We start from the raw sequence: 25,083 nt of genomic DNA on the forward strand, positions 1-25,083 counted from the left end.
CTGGCTTAATGTGCTTCTGTTGCCGTCCTGAAATTCTTAATAATTTTTTAATAAGGAGCCCTACATTTTTTAATTTTTCCTTGAGCCCCACAAATTATAGAGCTGATCTTGCCTAGAATTTATCTTTCCCTAGCATACCAGTTGAATGTATCAGTAATTTTTTCTCTTACTGAAAATGATCCCTTTTTCAATTCCTCAAAAGTTAATTCCTCCATTAAACTCTTTGAAGATTCCTGTCCACATAATGTGGTTCAGAAGAACTCATCTCTCCTTCTTTCCTCCAAGCACCTTGAGATGATTATGAGCAAGGTGATCTTGTTTTGTAATCAGAAACTCTATAGCTGTCTCAGCCAAGTTTTTTTTTGTTTTGTTTTGTTTTGTTTTTTTGGCAAGGAGTGAATACTAGGGAGAAATAGTTGTATCATAGTAGTGAGGGCTTTGGCCTTTATTGGATCATTAAAATAGGCTTCAGTCATTAAATTGAGGTTTTAAAATGAGCACCTAACATTAAGATTATCTTAGCCTAGGTACCTCCCAACCATCATGTGATCAAACACATCCGTGTATGCTAAAAACAAGCTGATCTCTCAGCTCTGGCCCTGGGCTTCTGCCTTGCTCAGACCCCCACCAAGGCCGCTGCTGGCTCTGTGTTCTGCGGCCTTCCCTTCATCTTCCCTTCTGCTTTCAGCTCAGATCAATCCTTTTATTCTTCTTATTCAAAACACAATTGGCATTAGCAGGAGGCAGTTCCTCGCTTCAGTCTACATATAGCATCTAAGGAGACTACTTCTTGCTGAGTTTTGTACATACACACTAATGCCTGCCACCACATTGATGAGTGTGAATTACAGAATTGTAAGGCCTGGAGCAGACCCCAGAGATGGATGGGCCTGTCCACGCTGACAGTTTGTTAGGACCAAGCCTTAGTCCAGAAAATGTAGGCCTCCTGACTCCTAGTCAGGTATGCTTTGGATAACTCAAGGGGTGTTCGACATTCCTGAAAGATAAATTCCACATGACTGGCTCCTAAACCTGTTTTCAAGCACCCATGAGTGAAAGGAGGAGGAGAAGAAAAAGAAATATATATATATATAAATAAATATTTTATAGGAGCTGAGAAAAAGAGTGCTGTGTAACAAGGAGCCTGACTGGCCACCTTGAGCTCTAGTTAGCTGCTTCAAGCCTATAAAATACTTCCTATTACTAATAATATCTTCAGGGCTGTTGGAAGGATCTAGAGAGATGCTTACCTAACACAAAGCCTAACTCACTTGGAAGCTGAGGAAGGGTTAATTTCTTCTACCTCTTCCTCCTCCTTCTTCCTTGCCCTTACTTTCACACATTTTTTCCTCCCTCCTCTAGGAAAGGAAGGAAAACAGAAGGGATCTGATGGAGAGATAGTCTTTGTGAGTTTTAATTATAGGAGATTAAGCTACTCTCACCTCAACCAAGTAGGCTGTAGTTTGCTGACCTCCTGTTGAGCAACAGCACAACCATGGAGCAACAGAAGAGCCAAAGGCATTTTTGATAAACCGTGGCATCTCTCAAGGGATTTTTTTAGTGGTTCACCAGCTCCAGACAAGGCCCGGGGCAAAAACTGCAATAGAGACTGGGTTCTTTTCAGTCCTTGTCACCCACTTCATCTTCTCCTCTGCCAGCAGAGCCTAGGGTTCTTGTGTTAGTTAATCTGATTCCTTCCTTCAGCTTCCCCTGTTCCAGAATTATCCCTATCCCTCCCTCCAGCTCCACTTCAAAACTGCTTTACAACTGAGATAACTCTCTTGGAGTTGAAGTGGTTACAGCATCAAGGCATGAATGGCTTAACCCCTCCGTGGTATGTTTGTATCTCAGAAGAAGTGCTGGAAAACCTTTTTTAACAAGGGGACTTTTCTTCCTGCAGGCTCAGAATCAGCTATGTTCCCAGTGTGGCTATACTCACCCCACCCCTTTCTTTTTTGTTTTATAAGGGTTGAAGTCTGGCTCAATCACCCAGGCTGGAGTATGGTGCCACAATCATGGCTCTCTGCAGCCTCAAACTTCTGTCTTTGCTGTAATCACACATGTGATGCAAACTCAGAAAAGCAAACTTTGTTCCTGGGGGAAAGAGAGGGAGGAAATACAGGTTTACATAGTGAATAAAACCCAGTATGATAGCAAAGGGTCTCTCTTACGAAAATATAACACAATATTACTTTTTTTGTATGAAAATAAGTTTCTACCTTGGATAGCCAAGGTCCTAAGAGGTAACATTATAAGAGTACTATAAACAAATTTAAAACCTAAATGTTTTGTGATAAGTCAGGGCTTCTACCTCCTCTGAACTCTGGGCATTTTGCAAATTTGAATAATCAGTCATCTCGAGTCTCCTCTTTTTACAGATGAGAGTATCGAGGCTCAGATGGGACACAGGTTTTCTTCTAGGTCACCAAACACAACAGCAGAGCTGTTTGGGGCCCTTGGGCCTCTAGGGAGACCTAGCTTTTCTGTCTGATAGTTAGGGGAACTCCTAAGAGCACCTCCATCCACCCCAGCCAGCTTTCCTTTCTTACGGTCATTTCTCGTTAACAGTTGTTGCTCCTGCAATCATCAAAAAAAAAATGTTAGCACGAGAATCAAAGGGAGGCTATGGAGCATTAGAGGAATATTAGCAACTATTGAAAAGACATTTTGACCTATTTCTGTACTTATCAATTTAATAGTATTTGTTGCCAGGAAATGCACCGATGGCGGGTGGGAAGGTGGATTGCACCAGCAGCCTATTCTCAGAGGCCCTCCAGTTACAGGAGGTGGTAATTCCAGTTAATAAAAGGGTGAACTTCAAACACATTTTAACCAAATCAAATTGTAGCGAGAAATATCATATTACTGATATTCAAGCTGACTCACAGCTGGTAACATTAGTTAGTATATAGGCCCCAAATTCTGACTTTTCAGCATTTTCAGATGAGTTTCTGGCAGTGAGAGAGTTCCCCAGGCACATTGTTATGTAGTAGTAGGAGAGATTTTTAGCTAACATAGGAGCTAGCATAAATGAAGAATTTTTTTATTCTCGTTAGACTTTTTATAAGATTGTCAGATATTCAAATAATATGTAGCCAAGCCAAACTTCAGGTTGATAGGAAATCTAGAGCCAGGAGTTTTAATTTTTTTGTTGTTTTGTTTTTTTCTGTGACATGTTGGCAAATGATAAAAGCAATTCACTCTGCTAACCAGAGATGCTGGGCAGAATTCCCCCAACACTGATTTCATGCCATGAAAAGCACATGAAGTCTGGCCTGGCAAGGCATGGTGAGGAGCACAGGCTTTGTGTCCTACTGCTCCAATTTGAATTCCAGCTTAGTCCCTTCTAGCTGTGTGACCAAAGGATATTCACGTAACTTCTCTGAACCTTAGAATTCTTATACAAAAAAAATGGGCAAAATATCAATCATTGGTAGTTGGTATGAAGATCAAATGAGATAACATATGTAAAGAAATCCATGCATAAAGAAAAACAGTGCCAAACGTGTACCAGGTGTTCAGAAGTGACCTCTGTTATCTTCCTCCCTTTTGCTGCTATGCTGTGCAAGGTTTTTTTTTTTTAAAGAGTTAATTATTTTCCAATAAAATGCACAGCTTTTAATATGATAATAAAAGGAAACGCTGCTGGATACTCCACAGATTAATCTGGTCAGTCTTGTTTGAGTGAATGGCTGTTTGCCACCTCATTTTAGTCGCAGTTAAGCTTAGACTTCCCTTTATTAACCTCTCCGGATCATACATACAATAGGATACATGGGCTACATGATAAATCAAATGTCCCCCTGATAACACAGTCCCAAGTTGTGTGAGCATTGGTGAGACAAGGGATCATATGGATAGCTAGAACCCTTCATCCCTCTTCCATATGTGTCCTACTCCACCTCACTTTGAATCAGGAAAGATGCCAGACACCTTTCTATGGGATTGCCTCCCACCTGGATTTTTTCCTAAACTTTTTCCGTGCGCCTGAGTTGCTGTTTTCACAGAGATTAATTCTGATTTGGTTCGCCTACACTTTTGATGCTCTAAAACCTTTTTATTGTGGGCAGATTGTCTCAAATATCGTATTTGAGAATGGAAAAAGAAAACGCTGCCCAAATGTAAGCACCATTGAATCAGAGAAACCGTATTTTTTCAATTGCATTATTTGAGGATCCAGACAACCTTCAATCCTTTACAAAAGCACATCAGTAAGGCTATCCTCTCTCTTAGAAAGATACACACGCACACACACACACACACACACCCACACCAACTTTAGAAGGCTACTCTTCATGAGGTAAAAGGACTAGAGTGTCCAAGAGGAATACAAAATGAAAAAGATGTTTCTGTAGGAAGAACCCAGACCTAGAAGCCAGGACATTCAAATTCTATTTCCCACTACATGGGAACCTTTCTTCTTATATGGATCCTAGCATACCTGCCTCTCCCGAATTCCATCGTCACATCTAGAGAACACGGATTCCAACCCATACTCCTTAGGGGCTATCAGGAAATATATTTTTTGCTGTTTTGAAAGACATTTTGATACCCATACCAAGAGCATTTTGCACAGGCCAAGTATTTCCCTCATTTGGAAGGATGAAGCCCTGAATTTTACTTCCCATCACTCTGGAATGGGTAAAAAAACTGAACTTTTTACACCAGTATGGGAAGAAAATGATGTTCTTATAATGCCAACATCTACCAGGGTGTCAATAATCATCTAAAATATCTATAACTAACGCAGACCCATTGACCTGGTCTATCATTCAATTGACTTCCACTTTTATCCATGCATGTTTTTGATAAACATTAATTATGGGGTGACCCAGTGTGAGAGGAGCTGTGGACACAGTGAGCACATCCCTCCCCTCACAGCCTAGCTAACCCTCCAGTCCCCTAATGCACGTCATTTGTAAGTTGACTTAAAGTTTTACAGATCCTTCCTTTCTGTGCATTGAGTCATTTCAGTATGTCTATGGAGGGGTGCTTCTATAGCCAGGAGGACTTGCTTCTTCCGAACTGCTAAAGCACTTATTTGTATGTCTCCTGTGGCACTGATTACATACTGTCTTATACTAGAGCATGTTTGTATGTCTCATTCCTCCTGCCATAGCACAGTAAGCTTAATACTTAGACTGTACTTACACACAGTTGTATCGCCCTCAACACCTAGAATGTGCCATCAGAAATAAAAGGTATAGTAGTAAATGTTGTGATTTGAATGAGTGAAATTAACAATGGCATGTGAGTGTTTGGAAAGAAATTACCTTTTCTGAATCCATAAATTTCTACTCAGAAGCAGAGAACATCACTCAGTTACATCAGAAAAGCTTAAGGATTTTTTTTTTCCAGTTTATTACTTATAGGTTTCATTCTTCCCCACTCTTGACATTTGCACATAGTAGGTTTTTAATAAATTATTATTGATGTATTTATTAAAAGTATAGAATAAAGTAGAGGTGTCCCACTTCTGTCTTCTAAAATAGTAATTTTGATTCTCATCTACTTCTTTATCTTCAGACCTTGTCTATTCCTACAGCACAGATATCCTGGGATTTCATTCCAAGTGGTTCCTGACTTGAGCTTAGACGTGGTCATGACTTTTAACTTGGCCTCTTTATCAGGCTTCTTACAGGGCAGAAGGAAAATCCTTTTTTTTTGTTTCCTCGTCTCCCTCATAGGACTGTTGTGTAGTTGAAAAGGACCTATATCTATGTATAACTATTTTAATTCCTAGAATAACATAATATCAGATTCATAATGTCAGACTGAAGAAGCTTTGGCATCCCAGCACACCAAATAGTTTTGTACACCCTGTTTCAAGCTTATCCATGGACCAGAGGGTTGAGGAGTTTATTACTCTAAGCTTTTAGGTTAGGTTCGTATGATCTGTACCAGCTACATTAACTGTGACCTCAGTCCAAATGAGGTAGCTGATTTAGTGTGTCCTCTCCAGTCACACAAAAGCTTCACCATTACTCTCCGACCTGATTAGATGCTAAATTTCATCCACACAAAATGATCTGGAACCAGTCACCCTGGTGTTGGGTCACAGGAAGTGATAGCAAAGAATTCCAAAATAAATACATTATTCCAGTTTTCCTTTGGTTCTTCCTCAAAAAGTCTGTCTCACAGCAGGCTCAGAGAGCCAGTCCCTCCTCAGCTAGACATTCTGTTGAGTCATGTTTACTGTCCCCCTCAGAAAGGTTCCAAAAGCAAATCCAAGAGGTTGCCGAATGCAGGGACATGTGGCGTGCATGCTACTGAAGTGAGAGGCATAGCACACACCTGCTTTTTGGCTGTGGCAGGCCATCTTGACTGTGCCATGCCACAAGTTAGCATTTTGGATGAGCAATTGCCATTCTGTTGTTTTCTTCTCAACACATGGTGTTCAAAAACAGTTAAAAGAAAACTGTACCCATTTGCTCATCCCAGAAATCTAAAATTTCAAAGAAGCATGCCAAATTAATTTTCACATAATATTTTCCAAGCTTTTTCTTCGCACTGAGAAATGATATTTCACTTTTTGAACTCTTGGTGTCCTGGCCTGAGGTAAATGGGTACAGTTTCTCTTTAAATGGCATTAAACATATCAAAGCAGGATTATATCTGTCACTGTCTTTTTTTTTTTTCTAATGGAATCAAAATCCTTCAGGGAGTGTCCCAAATCCACATTAATGTCTTTGAGTGCTAATGTTTCCACTGGGACTTTTACATTAGCAAAATATAAGTGTGTGGTTTTCCCCCCTCTCTGCTGTCTGTATAAGAAAGAGACAATTGCAAATCCGTTATTCTCCATGGCCTTCAGCTAACCCATGTCAAGGTGGTAAAAGATGACTAGAGATTTTTGGTGCTAATGTTTCCTTTTCTACCCTTTCACTCCTTTGTGCCACTTGACCGGAAAGCTACTGTGAATGCTGTTTCCAACATGGACAAATCTTTGGAATCCCAGCCATGAATCTTTGAAATCCCAGCATTTGGTCTGTTAAACAGACCAAACTGCAGTAGCTATCAATGCTGTTTTTACCTTTGGTTCTGATTGTGGAAAAATTAGACAAATACCCAGAACTTTAGGATCTCACTATAGATATTTTTGTCATTCATATTGGGATATGAGTCATGTGTCCTTTTTATTGCTGGTGGATACACTTCCTGTCTACCTTAATCCGTCTTTTTTTGTTCTTTAACAAAGCAGTTCAAATGGTATTTTGTCAACTCTTGATTATCAAGTGTCAGTGAAAGACTACAATGTCATAGATAGAAAATAATTGTAAATAATAAATAACTTTAACCTAATGAATCATTAGCTGTCATAGTACATTTAATCTTAGAATGCACCTTTTTCTTGCATTTGAACATGCTCTGGAAAATTACACTATTTCTTGAATAATCGTTTTTAAACATAATGTAGAAGGGGCTAGAAAGCTCTGCAATATCCGTCTCTGACTCCCTTCCAGAGTTTTTCTTCTTTTAGCACCATCCTGCCTACTGAGGGTTTTAGTTCTGGAGCTGATAGAGACTCTCCATCCATGGAGAGCTGGGAGGTGCCTTGCTCTTGAGGCTCACCGTTTTCATCGTTTCACTTTCTGGAGCACTCTGGAGGACTACACTACTTCCTTAGACCCTCTTCCTATCCTTCTTCTTCTTCTTCTGTACTTTTTCCTGCTTCTTCTGTTTTTCGTTTTCTTTTCCTGTCCCGTGTGAAACTAGAACGTGAACTGGGGTGTATGTTTGTGTGGATGGAGGGGCACAGGGAGGAGGGGACTCTCCAAATGCCCCAGCTTACCACGAGGAGAAACTCCATGTTTTCATTTAAACAACTTTTCCCTACGTCTAGGCCTTCATATATGAGAGAAAAATTCACTTGTTTACCTTTCCACACTTTACAGAAAACAAGGTAAGTAGAGGCAGTGAGAATGCCAACCCTGGAGTAAAAATGAAGCAGACTGTGTGCTCACCTTTAAATATTTTTAAGGATAAAACCCGATCTACTGGCAATTAACAGGGAATTCACTGTGCCAGGTTTTTGTAGGAGTAGTGCATGATGTTTTCCTGGCACTGAAAGAGTTTAGGGGGTATTTTTTATGTTTTTAGCATTAATTTTTGCATGATAACTTTGCAACATCAGGTAAATTGTCTTCTAAAATTAAAAAAAGTGCATGAGTGATTTGAATTTTCTACATTAATATTCTATTTGGGGATCCAAATGTTAGTTTGCTCATGCTCATATATTTAAACATCAAGGTGGCAGAAAATGTGTGTTTATATTTGAATTAATTCTGCACATAACTTAGCATCATATAGTAGATATTCATTAAAAAGACTGCCAGTGGCATTCATTGTTGTTTCATTTTTGGGTTTCTCCCTTAGCAGGCTTATAGGCTTTGTAGATGGACAAACTTGGATCCAAATATGAGTGCCATAAATTGCTTTCTAGCTTTGTATGTCTGGTCAAAACACAATCTTGCTGTGCCTCAGTTTCTTTACCAGAAGAAATGGAAACAATCTCTGCTCTGGAAGATGTTTATGAGAATTAAATGAGATAATTTGTGTAAAGAACCTAGCATAGTACTGAAATGTAGTAGGCACTCACATGTTACCTTTCTCCTTTCTTCTTTTTAAGAGAAATGCTTGGGTAATATGATCACTTCTTTACTACTAGTGATTTTTCTCCATAACCAGGTTACTTAAACTAATTGTATTCATTAGGTTTTAGCTACTCAATTTTTATTCATCTCAAAGGAAATCATTGTGCTTTGCCATATACTAAAATGTAACTGTAAGGGAAATGACTTGGAGATTAAGTACAGTCATCCCTTGATATCCAATCAGCAGGGCACCAGTTCCAGGACACCCCATCCCACCCCAACCCACCACACAGATACCAAAATCAACAAATGTTCAAGTCCCTAATATAAAATGGGATAGTATTTGCATATAACCCATGCACATCTTTCCATGTACTTTAAATCATCTCTAAATTACTTATAATACCTAATGCAATGTAAGGTCTATGTAAATAGCTGTTATACTGCACTGTTTCTTTGTGTTATTTTTCATCGTTGTATCATTATATTTTATCGGAGGGTATTTTCTTTTCCAAATATTTTCCATTTGCAGATATAGAACCCATGGATATGGAGGGCCAGGGTGCCGACTACAAACGTGTTAGATCTGAAAGAAGCATGACTTAGCAATGTTCTCTGCCTTATTCCTAGTTTCATCCCCATCCTCGACCTCAATACCCTCTCAGAGACTGGGCAGAAGGAGAGCAGCAATGCCTAGAGAGCTCTGTTTCTGAGCTACCGAGTTAGGGCATTGAATTTAGGATGGATTCTGAAGGGAAAAAAACATCCAAATGCACAGAATAGCTGAAATCCAATCTTTAGATGTGGGGTACCAGAAAAGTTCCAGATTATTTCTAGTGTCAAACTAAAATATAATGCAGAGTTTATGCCTTCTCTCAAGATTCAAAATTAATGATTATGATTTGTATTAATCCAATAGGAATTAGTTTGACTACTTGATTATTCAAGAGGTTGTATTGTAGATGTAAAACAACTATATTGTTAACTCTTTTTGAAACAGCACAAACTATGTCTAATCTTACATTTTTTATTTTATAATACTTGCACACAGAGTTCAGTAAATGTTTGTTCACTGAACAAATGAATCCAGTCAGTGGCTTCTTGACCATGGTAGTGAAAATGCTACAACACCAGTCCTATTTTTACTACCCAGCAATATATTTTATACATACTTATCTATATCTATAGATCTCTCCGGCCCCCCGTATTTTTTTTTGTGTATATATATATATAAAATAATAATTTAAATAAAAGGCCTTGAAGGACCAAATTCCACTGGATTCCTCATAGCCCCAAATCTATCTGTAAATTCATTACTGCTAGAATTGCCAATTACACAATTAACTTCTGTGACCATTGGCAAGTCCTCAGTTTCCTCATTTACAAAATGACTAAAAGATCACTAAGGTAAAAAACAGTTCCCACTCCAGAATTTGACTCTTTCTCTCTAGTGAGAAGTCATATCTTTTTGAGAGGTATCCTATTGTTTGAACTTAGCACAGGTTTTTTCCCTGATGCAAGAATCACAAACGAAATTATTTGTATTCTACTAGGGCCTGGGGACTTGTACTTGCTTTTAAAACTCTTTCAGGGCAACCTTTGAGATAGGTGTCTTTTCATTTCTATTACTTACTTAGACACTGGGACTCAACATGGTGGGGCCAGCCAGACCTCCAGAGGAGCCTGCCAGGTTTCTGTCATTCCCCCCACCCACCAAAAAAAGAAAAAGACTAAAATCTACCCAGTTCCCCACTTCTGGGCCCCTTCAGGGCACTTCCTCTTTGGTGCAAATGAGGCTTGTCCCTCCCAGTCTAGCTCCATAGATGCTTTTCTGGTGTGCTTGATATTAATGACATATCTGCTTTCGTCAGCCTCACCATTTCCGGAGTGAGGTATTTCTTAGTAGTTTGCATTTTTTTCTTTTAATACCTGCGTATTTAATGTTGTGTCTGATAGAGTCTGATTGTCCCCATTGTGAACGTGGTTTTTAAGTCATTAATATGTTGATTTGGTTCGTAAAAGTGAGAGTAAACTGCCAGTATGGTACAGTACTTTGTTGGGGGGTATGGGGGATTCTCTCTATTTTCTCTTCTTTTTACAAGAAGAAAAAGGCCCCGAATTGTGCCCTTTGGATTATCTTGTTCTCTTTTTACACTTGAATTTCAAAATCCCCTTTAAATGAACAAATCTCAAGGTTTCCATTACGACAGATGCCTTTGGGTGTGCCCCCCAGTCCCGTGACTTTATGGCTGTGGGCACTTCTTCCTTTCAGCTCTTTGTGAATATTCTGTGTCCCTGGCCCTCTCTCAGAGTCACATTGACATTCAAACAATAACCTCTCCCTCAGTTGGTGCTCCTTGATTGCCAAAACGAGTGCTCTCCCTCTATTGCTTTACCTCTGTTAACAATCATTTTCCACGTTTCTGAAGAAAAAGAAAGTCTTAACATTTAATTTCTTATTACACGATACATTTTGATTAACACCCAAGTATTAGATGTTGGTGAGTGCTGAGGGGAAGACCCAGACAGCAGACACCAAATCTTATTTTTGGAGACTATTTACAGTATAAATGTGTAGTACTTGGGGGTGGGCAAGTCTTGCACATTTGAATAAAAGAGGAACAGAGTTGTTGTCTCATCTATGTCAGGACCTTTTCCTCTTCGGTCTGCATTGCAATCCTGCTTTGGCTTAATTAATCCATTAAGCTCTATCTTAACCCTAGTCAGTAATGATCGAGGGGCTCACCGGAGCCATCTAGTATGGGAGAAATTAGATGGATAATGATTTTTGTGCTGATGATGTGTTCTGTCTTTTTATATAGTTGATCCCGTGAGGGACATATTTCTTTGGTGTATTCCTGCTGATGTTCTCAAGACAGATATATTACAGAGAAATAAATCAGACTATGAGACTTTGCTAGTGTCTACTTCTTGGTGTGTAAATTTAACGTTTTAAAATCGAAGGTGTTTTTAAAAATATAGTTTTATGAATACAGTATTAAACAATCAAGAGGGTGAGAGAAATTTGGGAAACTCTCATTTTGGTATTATTTCTTGTTACACTCAGATGCTGCTATGGAATATTTATGTTCATAGTCTTCTGATTCCTTCCTCCTCTGTGAGGAAACTGTTTAAGATGGTTCCTCCTCAATTCAATTCAACAAGTGTGTGTTTAGTGATACCTATCATGTGCATAGCGGTTGACAGTTCTCAAAAAGCAGGAGACTTAAATGGCTTTATATATATTAAAGTAACAAACAGGACTTTTTTCATTTTTGTTTTTTATACCAATTTGAAATCAAGACTTTAAAGTTGCAAGGCAATAAATAAACTGTATTAAATACCATATTTTGCTGCCATCAAAATAATTTATAAACAACTACAATACACAATTGAAAATACAGTTTTTTTTCTGAAATGTGTGGAAAGGTGGGTGGAGTGGTTCTTACCTTGTTTTCGAGGGTTAACAGTTGGCTGGTAATCATCTTGGAAATCTCTCTGGCATAAGTGAGGTTTAAGTTATCATTTGAATGAAGGAAAGATGTTCTTCAGTGCATGAGGGATTATTCTGTAGATGCAGGCTTATGTGGAAAAAGTTCAGAGATGGAGAGGGTGTATTCTCAGTGGAAAGAAGCCAGAAGACAAAAGCAACTTGCTGTGTGGATTAAGGTGGGCCTTAGTGGCACCGGATGCTGACAGGTTAGACAAGCAAACCTGCAGGGGGCTTTCAGTGTTGGGAGTCTAGAATTCACAATTGAGCTGAAGTAGGGTAGAAAGCCACTGGAGGACTAAAGAGGTAACTGTGACAGTCAAACCATTGAGAATATGTTTGAAGTGAGGAGGCAATTTTTTTTTTTTTTTTTTTTTTCGAGACGGAGTCTTGCTCTGTCTCCCAGGCAGGAGTGCAGTGGCACAATCTTGGCTCACTGCAAGCTCCGCCTCCAGGTTCACACCATTCTCCTGCCTCAGCCTCCCAAGTAACTGGGACTACAGGCGCCTGCCACCACACCCGGCTAATTTTTTGTATTTTTAGTAGAGATGGGGTTTCACCGTGTTAGCCAGGATGGTCTGGATCTCCTGACCTCATGATCCACCCACCTCAGCCTCCCAAAGTGCTGGGATTACAGGCATGAGCCACCACACCCGGCTGAGGAGGCAATTTTCATATCCTAGGTACAATGTGATTAGGAGCTGGCCAAGAATATTAGTTTAAAAAGGTATATTCGAGTTAATATCATCATAAGAAAATTTCTAGATTTGATAAGTGGCTGTATATGAGAAGCAATATATTAAAATATGAACGTTTAGCAGAAGATTGAGGCATTGGATATATTAGACTGTGGTTATATAGAATTTGTATAGCAGAATGATTTAAAAGGAAGGAGAGAATGCTTTTTATTATTTGGGTTTTGAAGGGCTAGCAGCCATCTAATTAGAGAGATTCTGAAGAGAAAGTGTTATCTAAGTTAACTAACTTAGTTAACCCTAACTAAAAGAGGTAGATTATGAGAAAAGATGGATGAGTGCATTAACCCTTCAGATGCATGGGTATAAGAAGAAAAAACTATGGCCTTAAGATGGTTCTTTGAGGGACAGCATATTTAAGAGTTACAAAAGGAAATATTGAGGAAATAAATGAAGGGAGAAGATTGAGCCAAAATTATAAATTATGGAAGCCAAAGACAGAGAAAGAAGTCATTCTGAGCTTTTTAGAGTAAAAAAGTAAAAAGTAAAAAGCAAAAAAGGGCTAGAAGGAACCCTGCAGGATCGTCTCAGCCAGTATTCAAATTTTTGTGTATTGGGAAAAGGAGACCTAGAAGACAGACGTGGTCGAAGTAAGCAGAGACAACGTGTAGAAGAAATAGGACTTTAAGTGCCCCTTCGCCTCTGCTATGCTGCCTCAGTGGGGGATTTGTCCAGTCATCTCTTGCAAATGTCATGAGTTAAGCAAAGAACAGCTAAATTTGTAGAGGGCCAGGCTGACACGAACTGGCTTTTGTAAATCCATTGCCAAGAGTAAGGGAGAAGATGATATTAAAATCTCTATCACTGCTTCAACTGTAAACAGCGTGGTTGGCTGAAGAATTAATGGTTTTGCGAATTTCAGAGCGACACCTTATTGCCTGCTAAGTATCAGAATCACATGCATAAGAGGGCATTCAGATACACAGCTACACAATTATGTAATGGTTTTCAACTTGGTCCTTAATATGGAGGGAAAATTGTAGGGATGTCTGCCAAATTAAAATAATTAAAATTGAACCTAGACTTAATTGATTTAAGAAGGAAAGAAAGAAAGAAGAAAGAAAGAAAGAAAGAAAGAAAGAAAGAAAGAAAGAAAGAAAGAAAGAAAGAAAGAAACTGAAGAATCCTTCACTCTGTCCTAAACTGAGAGGCCGGTTTGCTTTGCACCTTGACCAGCTTTCTTCAGAATGACAGTAAAAGGACTTGGTCAATGCCATGGTACAAAAGATGTGCCATGCCTTGCTTACTAGATATTTTTAAATTGCTTCTTTTCTTTAGGAAGACCTCCTAAGTTTCACCTAAGTAAAGACCCTAAACTTGAGCCCATGCTAACTACAACTGTAAGATCGTGCAGGGGATGGAGTTTCTGTGTAATTGTTGACATGTTGAACGGGGCTCCCCTGCATAATGTGATCCCTGTCTTTAGGAATAGCGCTTTGCTCCCATGTTAATACATTCTGGAAATTGCTCAAGAGGCAGCTTTGGCATTAGAATAGCAACTTTCAAAGCAGTGAACGTCAGCACTTCTATTTCTCCTTCTTTTTGGCGTGCATTACATGAAGCTGGAAGGACTAATTGGCTAAATGAAGGGACTCAGTGTCGCAGAGTTGAAATCCTGGCATGTAAATGGAGAGGTGGGGAGAGACTTTGCATGCATGTCTATATGGCCTCCCTTTGTGAATTATCATAATAGAAATGGTTCTGCCCCTTCTCTAGTTTCCCTGCGAGATGAGTTGGGGTGTGAAGTGCATGGCACAGAAATTCACCATGCTTTGTATCTATGATTACTTGTCTCTGTGTGCATCTTTTCCACTCCTAAATTGCATGTTTACCCAAAGTTGCTGAATAATACATTGTTTCAAAAGATGTGTCCCTGAATTAAGGTTGTTATGTGACAATTATAATATGACCGTGTACAGCTGCTAACAACTGTAAAGAAAAATAAAATCAGTAAATGGCATTTTCAAAAGCAAACAAGGAAATGACTTATTTGTTTTATAGGTGTTAGACTTACTTCCTTGACCTCTGCCAAGCATTGATAAAGACTGGTCAATAATGGAATCAAACAGTTCACATGAGGTTGGTTCCCTATGACAGTAGTCAACTTAGCATGTGAGATGTCTCAGTCATTGAATCATACACATACATTTCATGAAAGAGTATTTCAAGAGAAGCTCTACGGTTCATTTTTAACTTTTATGAGAAGCCAAAGCTTAGAACTCTTCTGGTTCACCTGTCTTCTGGTTCACCTGTTCACTATACTGCTACCTAGTTAGTAGCATGTTAACTAAATTGTCACAGATAAATAGGGATCAAATGTATCTCATAAAACTTACATTGGGACATCAGAGTATTTCATATGAGGATTTAACATCTCCTGAAGTATGTAAGAATTTTATAACTAGACTCAATCCCTCATACTTCATAAACACCCTATTTAAATGTTTAATCTGAGTTATAGGTAAGGAACATCTATTAACACATCATCTTACTAATGACCATTATCAAATTATCTCTTTAATATTTTGGGCAAACAAGGAAGGAAAGTTCTTTGGCCTTTGCTCTGAACCCTCGCTAAGCTTTCCCCATTTCCATTAAGTATGGAACTTTGAATTCCAAGGTTGATATAAAACACAGGATGAATGTAAGTCATCCGCTTCTTTGTTAACTTTTGTAAGCATTTTATTTGTAAAGCACATTTTATGCTTTGTTAAGTCTATGAGAGCTGAGCCTGACACACCAGAGTGATGTTCTGTAGTATAAACTCCTTACAGACTAATAATTGTTGATCAGTGAGAAAGTCATTTGAGCTCACTAGGTACCATTGTACAAAATTTCGTGGTTAAAGAGTGTTCCATGGAAGCTTGACAGTGAAAGAGGGAGTTAGTGGCTCAACTGAAAGCTCAGTGAAGTTTAGACATCGGTTAAATCAAATTGAGAATGCCATATTTGATTTAAAGATTAAATATTAAAATGTTGCCCTTTGATTGTGGGAGAAAAGGGCTTGCCTGGGGAAGAACATGGGTAGAGCTAGGCCCTTACTGCCAAATGATGGAAAATACCCTTTCCATGTTGCCTTCTACCCAGGAGGGGTGAGGTAGACTTTGACTAGTTTGCCAGTCATTGGTCATGCTGCTGTAAAGGTAAAAGTGACTGACCCAAAATATATATAACACCGTTTTTTTCAGTAGCTTATGATATAATTTCATCTCATCAATCAATAAATAAGAACACACAGGTGTCATTCTCCCCAAATGAGAAATGGAAAAAATGAGGCTCTGTAAGTTTCAGTACCTTGCTTAGTGTTACCTAAATAATCAGTGGTCACATCAAAACCAGAACTAAGTTTGATGTCTAGAAGCTACAGAATGTAATTTTCAGGACCAAGTGGAACAAGTTATGTTTAGTTTGATTTTAATGTATTTCAGAATCTGGACAACATCTTACAAAATGTCTGATTATATCCTGTTTTTTCTGTAGATTTCTAGAAAGGGAATTACAATTGGGGGTGCAGGGTAAATCTATTTTCTGACAGTGGTTTGCCTTTGCTCTTACAATCTTATCAGCTGAATTGAGGGAAAATTCATATTCCATGTCAAATTCATGTAAGGTGGGTAATGTCCGGTTGCAGTATATTCACAAAATATACTTTCTTGTTGTGTGTTCATAAAGTCCTACTTCACAGCCACAAAGTTTGTAGATCTTTGACATGAGAAGTGGCAGCAACAACTCCAAAGGGGACTGTGTCCTTTATTGTCTAAGAGTGGCTTCCAGGTGAGCTTTGAATCCCATTGTGAGAATTCCAGGAGTGTGGAACAAAATAGGAAAGCCATAGACTGAGCAGACGATATAGTGGTCTAAGCACAATGTAGTTAGTCTTTCATTTCTCTTCATTTTACCCTCCATCATGCCTTAGTGAGACAGAAGAGCTGATTTAAATAGTGAAGGAATTCTTCTAAACTTCATCTACTTGTGTGTTCAACAGGGCTGGAGGGAGGCTATAAAAGAAAGTCATAGAACAGAGCTATACTTGTGCTTGGTTCATGCCTTGTAGCAGATTAGTCTTTGGGGCCATTCCGTGGGAGATTGCACTAAGATACGGCCAGAAACAAAGTGATGTTGAGGGAGAGGGAGAGACAGGGTGATGTCAACCAGATGAGGGACACTGGAGGAGAGGGAATATTTTCCCTGAAAGGCTCACCACCCACGGAGAGTTAAAAAAAAAATCTGTAGTCTTAAAATGATTTTAATATCTTATTTTTTCCTTCACCAGGAAACTAACATTCAGAAAGTTATGTTTTTGAATGTGTCCTGATGTATGTCTAAATCAGGAGTACATTTTTATGGCTAGGTTATAAACCCGTCATAATAGTGAGGGGTTAAAATTGAATGCCTTCAAAAGATAACCTATACCTACTGCAGGCTTGAAACTCGATTAGCCCAGCTATTAAAACCAGGAGGACAAACTGTTTCTTCCCTGGATTCAAAAGCTGTTAGGCTATGGCATGACCCAGTACAAAAGTTTTCTGAATCTCTCTCCACTTTACAAAACGTCGGCTCATTGCTGCCGTCTGCAGTGAAGCTGTTTACAGCTCTGTGCTAAGTGGAAAGTTCAAATCAATTATTGTCCATTAGAGTTTAGGTATAACTGATGAAATATCCCCAGAGGAGTATTGTAAATGTATCAAGACGTCCTTCCCCATTATAGAAATGGGGACGCATAGTGAATTACTTACCTTCTCTCTTACCCTTAATGCCTCTGAAAGGCTGCTGGGCAGACAGAGCTCATCTTGTCTTGCTGGGCTTTAAAGTGAGAACTTTACCATTTGGTGAACATGCGTAGTGAGCTGGCAAAAAGTAAATTTCAACTCTCTAGACTATCCTGTGGACATAAAGGTCTAAGAAACAAAAGATAGGAAAAGCCCTAAGAATTGATTAAAGCCAAAACCCACAAGTTCCCTGGTAATCAAGTTCTTTTAGAAATATAAGCTTCTTATTAACAATCAAATGAGAAAAGCTTTGACTCCAAGTCTTTAGCAAATGATGGTATGGTTTAATGCCAAATAATTTGTGCTAGGGTGCTTTCTTTCATAAAACTGGTTCTCTACAGTTGTCTGTATCTGGCTTCAGCAGGACAGAAAAGGAGACCCACTCACTTCTCAAGTGCAAGAGAGATAGTTCTAATTTTCCAGAATCTGTTATTCTGTTATAGAATCTAATAGTGACTTCCACCCCATAAAGGCCAGAACTGAGAGGAAGAAGAGGGTCTTATTTGCAATCTTCTATAACATGAGATGGAATAGAAGGCGTTTTACTTCCTTTTAGAGTTGTCTTTACTTATTCCCTTTCCCTAGTTGTGCCCCAGAGCAATCCCTGTGCCCTAGAGATCCTAAGGCTGAAATGCACAGGAACTTGTCTTGACATGGGAAAAACTGGATAGTATTCTTCAGAGTGCTATGATTTTTCAAAAACCAGAGAAGTGTCAGACAAAGGTCAAGGAGACATCATTCTCCCATATCAACCGTTCCTTCCTGTATGTGCACAGGTGGGCAAGACACCTTTTTATTCGTTCAGCTCCAATGGGTGCCCTACAGGGAAGCACTGGAACATAATTCCAGCCCAGACTGCCAGTCACAATGGGGATAAGAAGCATCTTTAAAATGTAACACTGATTTCTTTGTGTTTCTTTAACACCAAGGATAACTCCAAGGATGTTTCTTTCTGCTGACAGCTCTGTCCGTGGTGCTAAGTAGGAAATTGGCTGTATTTCCTCCTTGTGGCCCATACTGCTTACCCCCAGCTCTCCTGGGCTTCCCCACATCTATCTATAGAGATGCTAATTGCTATACAATAAATCTAGTTGAGATGAAAATAATGCTTCCAGGATATTTATCAAGTTAGATTTTCTTCTAGATCACTCAGGTAATGAGAGTTTTCATGTTGCTTTGTACCTCTATCTAGATAAGTCTGTTGCTCTTTTTAAGTTTACAAGGAGAAGTCCATTGGGACCTACCTTTCATTACTAAACCAATACTTTTTTACCAAGTTATGTACTGTAAAAACTGTCACTAACTCAAAGAGAGTGATCTGAGCCATGCCCACCCAGTTCCCCTCCCCTCAAACGTACATCTACTCACATAGCACCAGCTTCTAACAATTTATGATATTTAAAGATTTAGCCAATTTATTTCCCACATTCATAGTAAGGGCCATTGCCCTGGTGCACTCAGCATGCACACGGTATGTTTCTCTTCTTTCGGATTTCATTTATTCTCTTTGGTATGTCAGTTGTTTTGGCAACATAGATTGCATAATTGTTTCCTCTTGGTGTTTTAGGAGAAGTATTTTATATGCTAAGTGTGAGACTAAAACTTAGTGATTAAAGTCTAAATCCTGTAAAATAATTAAAATTATACAAAGAGAATGACCTTCAGATTTGTCCTGTGTCTTAATGACAAAATACCAAAGAACTGTACAGGTCCCTATCTTTCTTCATTGGGAGTACAGCATCTGGGTTCTACACTTGAAAAGCAGCCTCAGTGTGATAGCATTAAATATATACCCACAGTACCAAATGTGTGTTTAGAGTTATTTTCCTGCCCTATTACTGTGTGTTTAGTCAGTCCTTTCTCAAATCAGCTTCCCTGTTCTGAAACCCATTTTGCTTGCCCTCTTCTGACTACCAGCCAGCACACCCAGGGACTGCTAATATGCTTGCTCAGATGTAAGGAGCAGTCCTGGTTTTCAAGTTTCTTGTAGCCATTATTTGTGTTCCAAATTATGTTACTGTGTCTGTATTAATTTTCTGTTTCTGAAAGTAAACTCCATGTATTTCAAGGCAGCACGGTTTCTTTTTTATATTTTCCAGGGAACTGGTGTTTTTAATGTCATGTGAGGACAACATTACACAATGGATCTTTGGCAGGGATACACAGAAATGAATACCGTGTGCGAACAAACATTAAATGGCAGTCTTAATTACAGAGTTTGATTCTGTTGTTTTTAATGCCCTTCAATTTTATAATTTGATGGAAAATGCATCAACACAGCTATTTTCTTTCTACCCTAAATGATTAAAGATTGATATACCCCCAAACCAGTAGCTTGTTAGATCTGGTTAATCAGGTAGGTCTTACATTTCATCCACTAGAGGGCAGTAGGGATACACATCCACACCAACCAATATGTGCAACATATGGTCGATGTGGAAACATAGTAGCCATAGCTTTCCTGTGTATGAAAAATTCCCATTACAGTGTTGCTTCACTTATAATTATATTGAAAGTAAACACTAATTCACAGACTGACTACGCATATTTTATTTCAACATACCCCACTAGTGTTTTGTCTATTTCTGCTTTAAAATGCCCTGAGTAATGAAACTTCTACTACTTCCCTTGGGAAACTGTATCAAAACCCAACTGTTTCATTGCTTGATTTTTTTTTTAATATACTCAAGATCTATTAGTCTTTCTTCTAGTTCATTTAGAACTCTATTGAAATCTATTCCATTTTTTCTTATGATAAGGCTAGTTTCATTCTGGAAAGCAAATGTTTATTGAGAGCCTATTGTCTGTAAGACATCACTAAATAAATGTATGGCCACAACTGACAAGGGTTGCAATACAGAATTTGAATAAATTTGCATGACTCAGAAAGCTAAAGGAGAAACTCTCCCAGGTCAAATGTCAGAAGAAAAGTTGGTCTCAGTTCTAAAATGAGTAATAACCATAAGGCTGTCACAGCTTGGAGAAATGTATAGTTGTACTTAGATTTCTGTACTGAAATTCAAAGGGTATCAGGAACGCATGGTAACATCAGATAACACCTAAAGAATTGTGAAGTATGCAGCTAACACATCAGTGGGTTCATGCCAAGTAAATGACCTGGAAGTTTACTAATCAGGGTTGATCCTTCTTCCTTTCACAGCTGATGGTCAGATTAGCCTAGAAGTTTCAGAATCTATACTGAGAATCATTATATGCATTTATGAAGGATAGGAAATGGGTTTGTGAATTCACCCAAGGTGGGCGTACCTTGATTATGTTGCATTGTCTATTTTCTATCATCGACTTTTTGGGTCCAATCTTGGTCACTACGCACACTACACAATGGGAAAGCGATCCAAGTTCATGTGCAATACTCTGGTTTGCATCATTAGTTTCTTGGCATATACTTTGATTATTAAGTATCTGAAGGGGAGGGTAGAAGAAATCCAAGCCAAGAAAGTTCCTTTAAGGCTAGAACTCACAATTACACAGTTGTTTAAAAGTCCTTTTTTCCTTTACATTAAAGACAGAGCAAGATTTTTTGCTCTATTGAGTATATTCATCTGGAAGGATTTCCATAAGGCTGTCCTGATCACTAAGAGCAATTCCCAGATAGACGTGTATGCAAACAAGAACTGTTCAGACTCCAAGAGCAAAAATTGAACACTGCAGAAATTCCAGAAATGATACTACCTTTTATATTAACATCCTTTGAGCCTCTGTAGGAAGTAACCTATTCTCCAGAGTTTTTGAAATAAAGCACTTTCTTTTGCCAATTAAGAGCGCAAGAATGTGGTTTCATAGACTGTGGTTTCGTTTTCTTGAGGAAAATAGTAGGGACGGTTACAGAATCTTCATGGAAGTCTACACAATACCGTAACCCAGGCTTTCTATCACAAACAAAGCTTAGATTTGAAATTTATGTCACCTGTAATAAAGTCCACACGAGTATTTTCTGTGGAAGTAATTAAGTGCAAATGTGCAACAGCCATTTTTGTGTTTTTGTTTGTTTCAAAATACCAGAGGTGATTAGGCCATATTATGAACTAATTACTTACTTAATTTATTTAAGTTGAAACGAGTTTTTGAGTTATACAAGGGCCAGAAACAAGAACTCGTTAATCCATTCTGCACATCACTGAAAAGAACAAAACAAAGAAGTTAACGCCTTTATTTTATTATGTTACAACACACTAATATTTTGAACGCTGTTGAGGACCCAAGTGGTCAAAACATCTGTATTTGGTAAGAAAATAAAACAAACTCTTTTTTTCCACCACCATTTGGTTCTTTCAGTGGTGTGCTGAAATTCAGAATGAATCACCAAAGGTATTAAAATGGTGTGTCCTTTTTAGTACATTTTCCTATGGAGTTTAAAAGATTCTTCAAACATATTTGAAAATAGTAAATAAATAACCTACAAAACTCAATATTTTCTTAAATTTGGAAGTAAACCACATTCATTCCTGGACTTGGGACTGTATACACCAAGTTTCAAACCAGAGCATATTTTGGTATTTTGATGGTTGAGTTATAACCCCCTGAAAAGAGGGACTGATTATGTGCAGTAAGGACAGCTGCCCATGGAGCTGCAACTGAGCTGCTAAAATAAAGCTAGTGTTTACCTGTCACTGCTGACCAAGAGATGTGAGTCTCGGTAGATCTGTTCTGTAGGCCCTAAGAGAAGCTCTGTCAGCACTCTGCGATTGAGTTTCACCATCTGCGTCTACACTTAGCCAGCTTCTAGAAGGAGAGAAAGTGGGGGATACAGTACACTCATGGAAGCAAAACCAAAACAAAAAAAACCCTGTATGTTGCAAGCAAATTGAAAATGTCAGAGAATATTTATGATCCAAGGTTGTTCTAATGTTCTAATGTTTGATTCTTTATCTTCCAAGTTCTAATCCCTCTGTTTAGTTTTTTTTTTTTTAAGTATTGCTGAGGAATTGGAATTATCATATGTCTGACTACAATGATCAGGTGGTTGATATTATTAAGTGTCTCAATTTTTATTTTCACAAGTTCTTTTATGGCTTGATTCTCATTATCTAAAGCAAAATTCTGGCATGTGATTGCCACTTAAATCACTGGGTGTACCATACGTGGGCAAATTCTATGCTCAACTATAGTATTTACAAAGAGGTAGTGGCTCAATCTGTAATACTGGTTAAGTCATTTCCCACCCCTGTAGGAGATGGGGTGACTGCAATGGAAGCAGACTTCTGTTTTTCCATGTGAAAAGTGGAGAGGAAAAAATATCTGTAATTTTCATATCCCAACTGAATGTAAGGATTTGATGAGCTATTTATGCAGTCTTAAAATCAGGGAAAATTCTCTCAGGATTGGTTATCTCTTTTGGGAAGAGGCTACTGGCAAGAACACTCTCAGGTGATTCAAAGGGTCTGAATAGTAAGATTGTTCTTGTAGCACAACTACTATATGGTGATACCACTGTCTCAATGTCAGTGAGACCCATGTTTTAAGTTATTTCGCCTAGGAATTCAGATGCATTGGTATTAAGCCCTATGCTCTCTCTTGGCCCCACTCCATTTCAACCTAAATTAGAATCCTTGACTATGAAATGGAATTTTTCTCTATTCCAAGACATTTATTCATTGTACAAATATTTATTAAGTACTATGTGCAAAGTATTATACCAGGCCATCTGATTTATATGAGAACTGAGTCTCTAATGTTAACCCTATTAAACCTATGTTCTAACCGAGTAAGCCAGCTAAACAAGACACAAAATCAGAACTTTAGATTTGAAAGGAGTCCCACACTTTACAGGTGAAGGCATTTAGACCTAGAAAGTGTAGTGATTTTGTACCACTCAACCCATCAAATTTGTATCAAGAGCCAGAACCAGAGTTCAAAGCTGCTGGTCATCACTCAAAGATGTCTTCCATCCCTATATGCCCCTTCATCAAGTTTTTCTCTGAATCTAGACAGTCATTTCCGACATTTTTCTCTTATTCTCTTTCTTCTTTGGGACTGATAGTTCCTTTAGTTCAGTTAACAATGACATAGTTTTACCAGGTTCAGCAGTGCCACATCCCTATGCCTTGTTTGCAGCGAGATTGTCACATTGGTGTTGAGGGAATGTAAGGAAATTCTGCTTAGAGGATTATTTTGACCTTGTCCTAATGATATCAAACCACATTGATTTTTCATTAGCCAGTGAGAGTCACTATTTGGTCACTATTTGGGTGGTCCCTAGCCAAGGGAACATTTGTGAAAGCTATGAGTTGCCAGTGTTACAGAAACCCATTACATCTGTGGTTAAAATCCTGGGCGGGTGCGGGGGGACAGCAGAGAAAGGGGAGCAAAAATGTACAAAAGGAAAGGGAAGAGAACCCCAGAGAAAGGATTACAGATGACTTTACTTTTACCTAGGCTTTTAATAAAACTCATAAATAGCTCCTATTCACATGTAAACACATATAATAATTTTATATGAAATATATAGTATTTTATATACTATCATATAGCATTTTATATTTTATATATTTTATAATTATATTTTAATATTTTATATAATTTTATATAAATATATAGTATTTTATGTATTTGTTGTTTCATATAAAAATAACTTTTCCCATTTTACAAGGATAGAAATTAAGATACAGGTATTTTGTATTATATTTCAAGGCCACAAATAATTTTGAAAGGTTTGTTACTTTTGGACACAGAGCTCCTAAGATATGTTACCACAGCCTTTAGGCTAGCAACACTCTTGCATTACACAATCTCCTATTACCAAACTTAAATTTTCTCCAAAATGTGGAGAAACAAAGCTCATTCAGATTAAATTAGAGTCTAGGAAAGTAAACTCTGGATTCTTCTCTAATGTTTCTTCTCCTCATTGTGCTTCTCCCCCAACCCAGCTATTTCTTGTGTTTCTCATCTTCCATTTTGATATCCCATTCATCATTAGAGTTACCAAAGCAAGGAGGTTGTTGGAATTCATCATATTCATTCACTTCTTAGGTATTACTTCTATTGTAGTACATGAGTTTAAATTAGGAAAACTAAGAATGAGTCTTTAGATTAGTTGATAGAGAAGAGTTTCTGTTTATATACATCATAGTCTGAGGTACTCTATTATAATCCATAGCAGCATGCCTTTTACCTTCTGGTGATCTGTTTGCTTCTTTTGTTCTCGCTTAATGAGAGCTGGAGACATCTTTAATGTAAAGCCATAGATGTGCACATGATTTGATGACAGGAAGCTACTGCACACACAGTTTAGATATCAAGGGAAATGAAGAGCAAGACTTCTTATCGCTTTAACAGGTTAAATTAGTCATCTTAAGCTGTCAATACATCAGGCTACTGGGCAGAAAACAGCAGCAGTGTGGTAGCAGAGCTTCAGAAGTAGATAATCCTAAATTCAAATCCCAAATCTGCCATTTACCAGCTGTGTGACCTTTGTTAATTTGCTTTTCGTCTCTGAACTTCCCTGATCCTTACTT

The 25,083-nt window shown here is 38.3% G+C and overlaps 1 protein-coding gene and 1 long non-coding RNA gene across 11 annotated transcripts in view; one reads left to right on the forward strand and one right to left on the reverse strand.

Annotated features, from left to right (window-relative positions):
• The window catches only part of ZBTB20 (zinc finger and BTB domain containing 20), a 787,576-nt gene that overhangs the window by 663,490 nt on the left and 99,003 nt on the right, over positions 1 to 25,083 (forward strand). The gene's annotated exons all lie outside the window — the stretch shown is intronic.
• On the reverse strand, positions 15,000 to 22,527 carry LOC131383245 (uncharacterized). Its single transcript, XR_009213127.1, has 4 exons — positions 22,234 to 22,527; positions 21,667 to 21,746; positions 17,576 to 17,737; positions 15,000 to 16,837 (listed from the first exon to the last, which is right to left on the reverse strand). It is a non-coding gene; the product is annotated as an uncharacterized LOC131383245 (long non-coding RNA).

The sequence above is a fragment of the Hylobates moloch genome, unplaced genomic scaffold (assembly GCF_009828535.3).
Source record: "Hylobates moloch isolate HMO894 unplaced genomic scaffold, HMol_V3 SCAFFOLD_4, whole genome shotgun sequence".
NCBI classification, from domain to species: Eukaryota; Metazoa; Chordata; class Mammalia; order Primates; family Hylobatidae; genus Hylobates; species Hylobates moloch.